Genomic DNA, 9709 nt, shown 5'->3' with positions numbered 1-9709 from the left:
GTCGCTCAGTCGTGTCCAACTCTTTTTGACCCCGTGGACTCCTCTGTCCATGGGATGTCCCAGGTAAGAATACTGGAGTGGGTTGCCACTTCCGTTTCCAGGGAATCTTCCTGACCCAGGAATCGAACTCAAGTCTCCTGCATCTCCTACCTTGGCAGGCAGATTCTTTACCACTGAGCCACGTGGGAAGCCCGTTGATTCTGGAGGGATGCGAATTAAAGGTGGAAAATCACTGTATTAGGCCAAGCGCAGGGAAAGTGTGCCTGAGAACCCTGTGCTAGCTCCTGGGGACAGCTCCCAGAGAGGTGAAGGGCCTCCTGAAAGATGGGGCAACCGGCTCCCAGCCTCTTGAATGGAATGGGACTGGGAATCATGGATAAAGCACAGACTGATGAACTTTTGGAGTTCTTTGTTTAAAAAAATTAATTGAAGTATAGTTAATTTACCATGCTGTGTTAGTTTTAAGCGTCTCACAAAGTGATTCAGGAATACATATGCATTCTTTTTTTTTTTTAAATCATTTATTTGGCTGTCTCAGTCTTTGCTGTGGCATGGGTATCTCTAGTTGCAGCATGTGGGATCTAGTTCCCTGACCAGAGATTGAACTTGCATCCCCTGCTTTGGGAGTGCCGAGTCTTATCCGCTGGACCACCAGGGAAGTCCCCATATGTATTATTTCCCAGATTCTTTTCCATTAAAGGTTATTACAAGATGCTGAATATAAGGACTTCCCTGGCAGTCTAGTGGTTGGGAGTCTGAGCTCCCAACGCAGGGACCAGATTCCATCCCTGATCAGGGAACCAAGATACCACATGCCGCATGGCATGGCCCCCCAAAAAATGCTTGTGCTACATAGCAGGTCTTTGTTATCTATTTTATATCTAGCAGTGTGCAGAATTACCAACTATCAAAAAAGAAAATGAGAATTAGATGTTGAAGGGGTCTTTATCCCCATCAAGTGGTGGAAGAAGGCAGTGTTAAAAAAGTTGGCTATGAATTAAATTTTTCTAAGCTGCAGAAAGGCTGGAAGCTATTACATTTGAACGTATGGTTTGAAAGCCTTTATTTCAATAGCGCACAATCACAATTTTGGAGCTTTTTTTCTTTGTGTAGGTTTCATATTCGTTATCCCCTGATTTCTACTTCTAGTTAGATCTGCCAATTCCTTCCGCGTTCGTTGCTGACGACTGTATCACTGGAGAAATGCTGCCACCTTGTGGGAGAAGTGGAAAGATGCACTGAGGGCAAGTAAGACACGGTTTAAACTCTGTGAGGAGGCAAACCGTGAAGCTGGCGGAACTCACCTTTGGCATTTCTGTCTTCCTTTTTGCAGGAAAAGGACATGCACTATTTTGTGATTGTAGTTTGATTAGTTCTGTGTTGTTTTTGTTGTTCAGCCGCTCAGTTGTGTCTGACTCTGCAACCCCATGGACTGCTGCCCATCAGGCTTCCCTGTCCTTCATCAACTCTGGCAGTTTGCTCAGACTCATGTCCATAGAGTCAGTGATGCCATCCAGCCATCTCATCCTCTGTCGTCCCCTTCTCTTCCTGCCCTCAATCTTTCCCAGCATGGGGGTCTTTTCCAATGAGTCAGTTGTTTGCATCAGGTGGCCCAAGTATTGGAGCTTCAGCTTCAGCATCAGTCCTTCCAATGAATATTCAGGGTTGATCTCCTTTAGGGTGGACTGGTTTGATCTCCTTGCTGTCCAAGGGACTCTCAAGAGTCTTCTCCAACACCACAGTTTGAAAGCACCAATTCTTCAGCACTCAGCCTTCTTTATGGTCCAACTCTCGTGAATGTGTTAGCTTCACTTTCCTTATCTGTAGACATAATGACATGTATAGAACACAATTATTATTTTCTCCATTTTTTGCCTTCTTTCTTACAAGAGCTTCTTGTCTTTTTCATCTCCAAAACAGAAAAAAATGTGCCCTGTTTACATTAATTCACACTAAAGTATGTGTAACTGCTGTGCTGTTTTATAATTATACTGCTGCTAGTTAGCGACTGCATTGTGTCCAACTCTTTGTGACCCCAGGGACCGTAGCCCCCCAGGCTCCTATGTCCTTGGAATTTTCCGGGCAAGAATACTGGAGCAGGTTGTCATTTCCTCCCCCGGGGGATCTTCCTGACCCAGGGATTTAACTCAAGTCTTCTGGCTGGCAGATGGATTCTTTACTACTGAGCCAAGGGGGAAGGAAGCCCTTGCTCTGGATTTTCTGGGAAACATTCTGTTCTCCCAGCAGCCAGCAGGGGGAGGCTGCCGCTTTCTCTGGGAAGGAAGCTGGGCTCCAGCCTGGCAGTTCCTTGGCCCCTTCCCAGTCCACAAATCCTTCTCTCTGTAAGAGTCTTAGCTTTGCCTTGCTTCAACTTACAGTCTTAAGAACAACGGAATCATAGATGCTTCAGCCTGAGAGGGACCAGCCCTATTTACAAATGTACCTCTCAGAAAACACTTAGAAGGCTTCCTTGAGTTTTATTAAGTGCAGAAGAAAGAGCGCTTAGAGAACGAAGCCATTTCTGTGTCAGCTGTCATTGAAGAGAGGTGAGGAGTGTGTTTAGATGGGATTTCCAAAACGTCTCTGAGAAGTGCTTTGGAAAGTTGAGTCATAGGCGAGGTGGGTGGATAGCGTGGCAGTGTTGCTACCTGCTGTCTGGGTGTTGTGTTATGTTGTGACGCATGGAGGGCATTACCTTCAGGAAGTGGGGACCTGATCTCCGTCATCACCTCGGGTTCCTACTTTGTTTCCGAAAGATATTCGGAATATCTCGAGATGCCCACAGGGGCAGTTTCCCATCGGCCAGTCACTCAGGAGTCCCGCAGGGGAGCCTGCCTCAGATCGTCTCCTTCCAATTAATTACAAATGTAGCTTGCCACTCACTGAATTCCCTCTCTCCGCAGCACTTCCGGCTTCTTGGAAACCTTTTGGTCAGAGGCAGTCCTCTGGCAGGCGGTATGGACAGTTCCTTTTCCATGATGCCAGAGGCGGGGGAAAGGTCCACCGACAGGAGCAGGTGTGGGAAATGTCTGCACACCCCCACATGCTCACCAACACCAGGGACCAGTGCCCGAGGCATTTCCTCTTTTCCAATTCTTTGGGATGTGCTCAGTTGCTTCGATGTGTCTGACTCTTTGCAACCCCATGGACCATAGCCCACCAGGCTTCTCTGTCCATGGATTTCTCCAGACAAGAATATTGGAGTGGGTTGCCATTCCTTATCCAGGGAATCTTCCCAACTCAGGGATCAAACCTGGGTCTCTTGCATCTTCTGCTTTGGAAGGTGGGGTTTTTGTTTTCTTTTTTTCCACCACTGTGCCACCTGGGAAGCTCACACAGAGGGAGACTCCTTTGGGATAGAATTACTTTAAGTGAGTCTGGACCTTCCAGGCATTGTAGAACCTCTCTGTTTTCTCCTAATGCCTTTGACTGAGTCCCTGATGCTGGTGTGTGGTGTGTTTGGGAATTGCCTGAGCTCTGATAACATTTCCAGAAGCTCTGCCCTCTATTTGCTCTCTTCTGTCTCCTGATGAACCAGGAGGAAGTAAATAATTGCTTACTTCAAAATCACACATTCAGGGAACACTTTAGATGACCATGAAGAGCTTACTTAGGTTCAAGAGTCTTGGTTTTAACCTGAGACCTGCTACCAATGTTTTCTATGGCCTCAGGGAGTTCACTGGGTTTCTGAGTTTTCTCTTTCACCCATTCATATGTAGAATTGTTAAATAGAGCCTATCTTTCTTTTTTGGAAAATATTAGCTGCTTCTTTTAAGAAATGCAGTTCAGATATTTCAAGTGTCTATCACTTGCCTGAAAACACCGTAGTGGACACTGGGGTGTGGTTTAGCACTGGGAGGTGCTAAACCAATAACCAAACCCAAAAACTTGATGATGAGGGTGTTATTCCCATTTTACACATAAGTAAACTGAGGCTTGGAGAAGTTAATTAAATCATACAAGGGCCACCAACCTTGAAACACAAGCCGATTTGATATCAAAGGCTATATCCTTCATCCCATATTTGCTGCAAAAATGATTGAAATATGGTTTCTGTCCCCAAGAGGCTTTCAGTGTAGAATGGGTGACAGCTACAATCCAAGGAGGAGTCTTAAATTCTGCAGAACAGAGCAAAAAAGCACAGGGCTGTGGGAGAACTGTGAAAGCAACTATTACTTAAGCTTATGTTTTCGTCTTTGTTATTCATAGCGTTGTTACCATAGTTACGGCTTAAACCTCTCATAATTGTAAACTAAAAGCCACACAGATGTCTACGGGGATACCCTGACCCTAACTGGTAAATCCATGCCACAAGTGGCATCAAACGCTGGGGTCAGGATATTCAGGGAGTGGCAGGGGTTCCAGCAGCCAAGATGCTTTCTCCCTGGCTCTACCCTGCCTTCCACCCCAGGTCCATGATTTACCCTCTTTGTGGCTCAGTGAGCTCCTCCAGGAACCAGGCCTGATCAGAGCTTGTCCTGCCTCTACTACTTAAGGTTAAGCGAACACCATTCCCCAAATGTGGGAATGAAAGATTTCCAAAGTCCCATGGCAACATTCTGTAAGGAACCAAACACTCCTGCTTGCAGAGGTTAACCCTCAAATCCCCGACATTTATCCTCTGAAGCTCTAGGAGAGAGTTCTTGAGGGATCTGGCCCCATAAAAACAAACCAAGTTACAACTGTGTGACAGACACATTTCACTTATAAAGCTCAACTAAGAGGATTTACATGCTAGACCTGCAGCCCAGTGATGGGTGTTCCCGCCAGATCAAAAGCAAAGTCATTTGATTTTTAGATGCTGTCTTCTTGGGATTGGACCCACCAGTTTCCACAGCCCCGGAAGGCTGCTCCAGCTGGAACACCTGGAGCCAGTGCACAGGGATTCAGAAGCACTTGTTCCAGCCTAAGCCTTGCTAAATGTCTTCACGCCACAGAAATGGTGTGAAATCTGGCCTGTTCAAAGGGCAAGGGGCCCCCAGCGTGCATCACATTCTTCCAGGCTTAATCTACTCAACAACCAAAGTGGAAATAGCTTCTGTCCCTACCCCAACTCACGCCCATCATGGCCAACCGAGTGTACAATAGAATCTACTGTTGCTGCAGAGCAGGCTTCAGGGGTGACTGACTCTGCCCTGTGTTCCCCCAGAGAACTTTCCAGAATTTTACTGAGGGCACAATTTGTGGGGACAACTGTTCTTTCCCAAAAAGGAGAATAATCTGAACCTGGGAAAAAGGAGAAGCTTTGAATGACACTGACAGTTTCGTTCATGTTTATCTTTCAATTGCTTCTTTGATTCAGCAGAACTGCTAAGACATTATGGATGTGGTACCATAATGCAGCACAGGTTGTCCTGGGACTTCTGTTACAGCTATGATCTTGTCCCTTCCAGAGGGGGCCAGCCAGAGGGGTGGGCACATAGCATCTTGGGTGCATCTTTCTGTGACTTTATGCCTGGGAGCAGAAAGTGGGGGGAAGGCAGCTTGGGGCTGACTTCACAAGGTGTGGCTGGGTGAGTGCTCCGATTTGGTTCCAGAAAAGGTGGAGGCCTGTCTATGCTTCAGACTTTCTTGGCTCCCTCAGCCAGGCCCCTGGAGGAGGACTTTTCATCTAGGACAGGGATCCGTGACCTGTTAGGACCTGGGCGGCAGGCGGTGAGCCAGTGAATGTTCCTCTGTATTTACAGCCGCTCCCCATCACTCACATTTCTCCCTGAGCTCTGCCTCCTGTCAGATCAGCAGCAGCATTAGATTCTTGTAGAAACCAGAACTCTACTGTGAAATAGGCATCCAAAGGATCTAGGGTGGGTGCCTCTTGTAAGAATCATCCAGAAACCATCCACCCTGTGGAACCATCCATCCCATTCTATGGAAATACTGTCTTCCATGATCTGGTTCCTGGTGTTCGAAAAGGTAATAGACCTCTGATCTAGTGTTCAATAGTTTTTTTCGTACTAAATTCATCATTTCAATAACTATTTCTAACAAGAGCCCATTGGCTATCTCACTTGTCTCATTTTTATTTTCTTTTTCTGGTCTCTTTTTCCTTTGGAGGTAGGATGAAAGAGTATTCAAGAAGAGACTTGGACCTGACTATTCTCCCCCAGAAACTCTGATTGAGGAGTAAGCAAGAAAAATGTCATTTAAAATTATTTCAATTATTTTATGCTTTATTAGAAATGGCGAGTTGGATTTACTTTGGGGGCATACTATCCTTTTTTCCTGGGCAAAACTAAAACCAAACAGCAATACTTAATTGGTAGTGTGGTTACATTTTGAAAAGTAGCCATCACTGTTCTTGGAAGAAAAGCTAAATGCAGTGAAGCAACTCTAAAGCGAGAAATGAAATGTTCTGTTGGTAATGCAGTCAGCGAAGGTTACTGTACTAACACTGCCTCTCTTATTTCTCTCTGTGTTGAGAACACGTTGAAGGGAGAGTGTCTGGTGCCCAGCGGGCACTTAATATATGTATGCTGATCGATGGCTTGACTGTGGCTATGACTTTAGAACTTGCGGGGTTTCCTTTGTTCTAGATTGGTGGGTTTCTCATCTTGGACTGCAAGAAGGTGGGCCTTACTTTAAGCAAAAGCCATGTATTTCTGAAGTTCTGTATAACTCGAATTCTTACAAAATAATCAGTTAAAATGCACCAGGGAGAGAACATTTAGAGGACTTCAGTGTGAAATTTCAGTAGTGATTATCTTAGAATGATGAAGGCGTAATACGTAGTCTGTTAGCATTTGTTTTTTAAAGCTGACCGCTTTTTACAATTAGTGAGGATTGCTAACACTGGTAGACTTGAGAGTCTCTTTCTCCTAAACAGTCTGTGTTGGTTTTGTTTGTTACACACGTATCGTTGGAAATGATTATGTGCCTGTGTGCCTGTTAAGTTGCTTCAGCTGTGTCTGACTCTTTGCGACCCTCTGGACTGTAATCCGCCAGGCTCCTCTGTCCATGGGATTCTCCAGGCAAGGATACTGGAGTGGGTTTCCATGCCCCTCTCTGGGAGATCTTCCTGACACAGGAATCAAATCCGCACCTTTGAAGTCTCCTGCATTGGCAGGTGGCTTCTTTACCAGTAGAGCCATCGTATCTCACCATATTAATTTCACTGAATATTCCTGCTAGGGTCTCACAGGAAATCTGTTCTGCATGCATACAACTTTTGTTCACTGATGGGAAGGACTCCCTTTTGAGACCCTCCAAAACATTGAGGGGGAAGGTTCTAGAAAGACTGTGAGTTTTGGTTTATTCTGTTTCCAAATAGCTTCTATAAGAATGTAGTGAGAGGCAGAGGGCAAGTGGGTAGAAAACCACTCAGTTCAGGTCAGTTCATTCAATCGCTCAGTTGTGTCTGACTCATTGCAACCCCATGGACTGCAGCACGCCAGGCCTCTGTCCATCACCAACCTCCGGAGTTTACTCAAACTCTTGTCTATCGAGCTGGTGATGCCGTCCAACCATCTCATCCTCTGTCGTTCTCTTCTCCTATTGCTTTCAATCTTTCCCAGCATCAGGATCTTTTCAAATGAGTCAGTTCTTCGCATCAGGTGGCCAAAGTATTGGAGTTTCAGCTTCAGCATCAATCCTTCCATGAATATTAAAGTCTGATTTCCTTTAGGATTGACTGGTTAGATCTCCTAGCTGTCCAAGGGACTCTCAAGAGTCTTCTCCAGCACCACAGTTCAAAAGTATCAGTTCTTCGGTACTCAGCTTTATAGTCCAACTCTCACATCCATATGACTCATATCCATCCATGTGACTTCTGGAAAAACCACAGCTTTAACCAGATGGACCTTTGTTGACAAAGTAATGTCTCTGCTTTTTAATATGCTGTCTAGGTTGGTCACAGTTTTTCTTCCAAGGAGAAAGCATCTTTTAACTTCATGGCTTCAGTCACCATCTGCAGTGATTTTGGAGCCAAGAAAATAAAGTCTGTGACTGCCTCCATTGTTTCTCCATCTATTTGCCACAGTTGGAAAAACAAATCATCCTCCAAAGAAGAGGGGCCAAATAAAGATAAAGCCTCAGGACAACTGAAGTCATCATATACATTTGAAAAAGTGTCTTATGTATGCCTAAAGTATACAAAGTACTACTAGGGAATGCAGCTGGAACTCCAGTACTTTGGCCACCTGACACAAAGAGCAGACTCATTGGAAAAGACTCTGATGCTGGGAAAGGTTGAGGGCATGAGGAGAAGGGGGTGAGATGGTTGGATGGCATCACTGACTCAATGGACATGAGTTTGCGCAAACCCTGGGAGATGGTGAAGGACAGGGGAGCCTGGCATATTTCAGTCCATTGGTTTGCAAAAAGTCAGACATGACCTAGTGACTGAACAACAACAAAATGTACTACAGCGTGGCATCTCAAAATATATATATTTTATAAGAAAGTAGGATTTGTTGGTGGACATGAGTAAGGAGGGGACAGCTCCAAGACTCATGAATGCAGAGCCCGCCATTTGTCCAGAGGGCCGCCATTAGGGTTGTGTATATAATATGTGGCCCCCAGCCATCCCGAATGTGCCACTTTTCTCTCACGTTTTCAAGTTCATCTGCACTGACCTTAGTAAATGCCCACTTCTTGGAGATGTGGATCCAAGATGTGTTGGTGGGGGAACTTGAACTTGGCCCCACAGAGGGTCTCAATCACAGGCTCCTTGTTCTGCATCTCAGTGGGGATGGACATTACGACTTGGCCAATGTGGACCCTGGCCAGCGTGCCCAGGGCTTTCCAGAGGCACTGTTCTTACCTGTCTGGAGCTTAGATTGGGGACAGCATGCCAGTCATGAAAGTCCACTGGAAAGAGTTGTATCCAAGGTCGCTTAGGGCAACCTGTACAAGCAACAGGCTGCATACACTACCGAGGAGGCTGCTGTTTGCAGCCATTGGACACTGGACCCCCATGGGGAATAGAGCACAGTCAGCTTAACCGGCTGCAATGGTGTGCGTGCGTGCATAGTTGCTCAGGCGTGTCTGACTCTTTGTGATCCCATGGACAGTAGCCCACCAGACTCCTCTGTCCATGGGATTCTCCAGGCAAGAATACTGGAGTGGGTTGACATTTCCTCCTCCAGGGGATCTTGCTGACCCAGAGATAGAACCTGTGTCTCTTGAGTCTCCTGCATTGGCAGGAGGATTCTTTAACACCGTGCCACCTGGGAAGCCCAGCTGTAGAGGCATCTTTAAAAGAAGAAGACGAAGAGGAGGAGGAGGGGGAAGAAATCCCACAAGCCAAATTAATAAAATTGTTTGGTTACATAGTACTTAGGTTTGACTAAATGCGTTTGTGTTTAAGCACTATTTGTCGTCAAGCACAGAAGGCTCTTCTCATAACCGCTATTGATTTTATGGGTTCAATACCCTGTAGGTCTCCTGTTTCTGGTATCAGGAGCAACTACAAGTGATGTTGGTCCCATGGATCACAATTGTTAAGCTCCTGAGTGAAGTGTGAATTCAGTCCCTTTGTCTGTGGCATAAGGAGTTTCTACTGTGTCTGTCACTTAAAAACATTCAGCTCACAAAAGCTATCGCTAACAAAGGGTCCAACAAGATAGGTGAAAAACTGATTCAGTTCCTGAGATCCACATCAACAGGTTTTGGGCTGACAGGTAAATATTGACTAAAGCAGGCCTGAGAGCTGAGAGGAGGCAGATGTGCAGAAGAAAATCCTTTCCTCCTTTCTGGGGGCAAGTCCACCATG

The 9709-nt window shown here is 45.8% G+C and overlaps 1 non-coding gene across 1 annotated transcript; it reads right to left on the bottom strand.

Moving 5' to 3' along the window:
- Nucleotides 1-8813: 8813 nt before the first annotated feature.
- On the bottom strand, nucleotides 8814-8948 carry LOC138443023 (small nucleolar RNA SNORA70). Its single transcript, XR_011257952.1, has one exon. It is a non-coding gene; the product is annotated as a small nucleolar RNA SNORA70 (small nucleolar RNA).
- Nucleotides 8949-9709: the final 761 nt, after the last annotated feature.

The sequence above is a fragment of the Ovis canadensis genome, chromosome 6, assembly GCF_042477335.2.
Source record: "Ovis canadensis isolate MfBH-ARS-UI-01 breed Bighorn chromosome 6, ARS-UI_OviCan_v2, whole genome shotgun sequence".
NCBI lineage: Eukaryota > Metazoa > Chordata > Mammalia > Artiodactyla > Bovidae > Ovis > Ovis canadensis.
The sequence above is the reverse complement of the archived record's forward strand: the minus strand, read 5'-3'. Positions and strand labels throughout refer to the sequence as shown.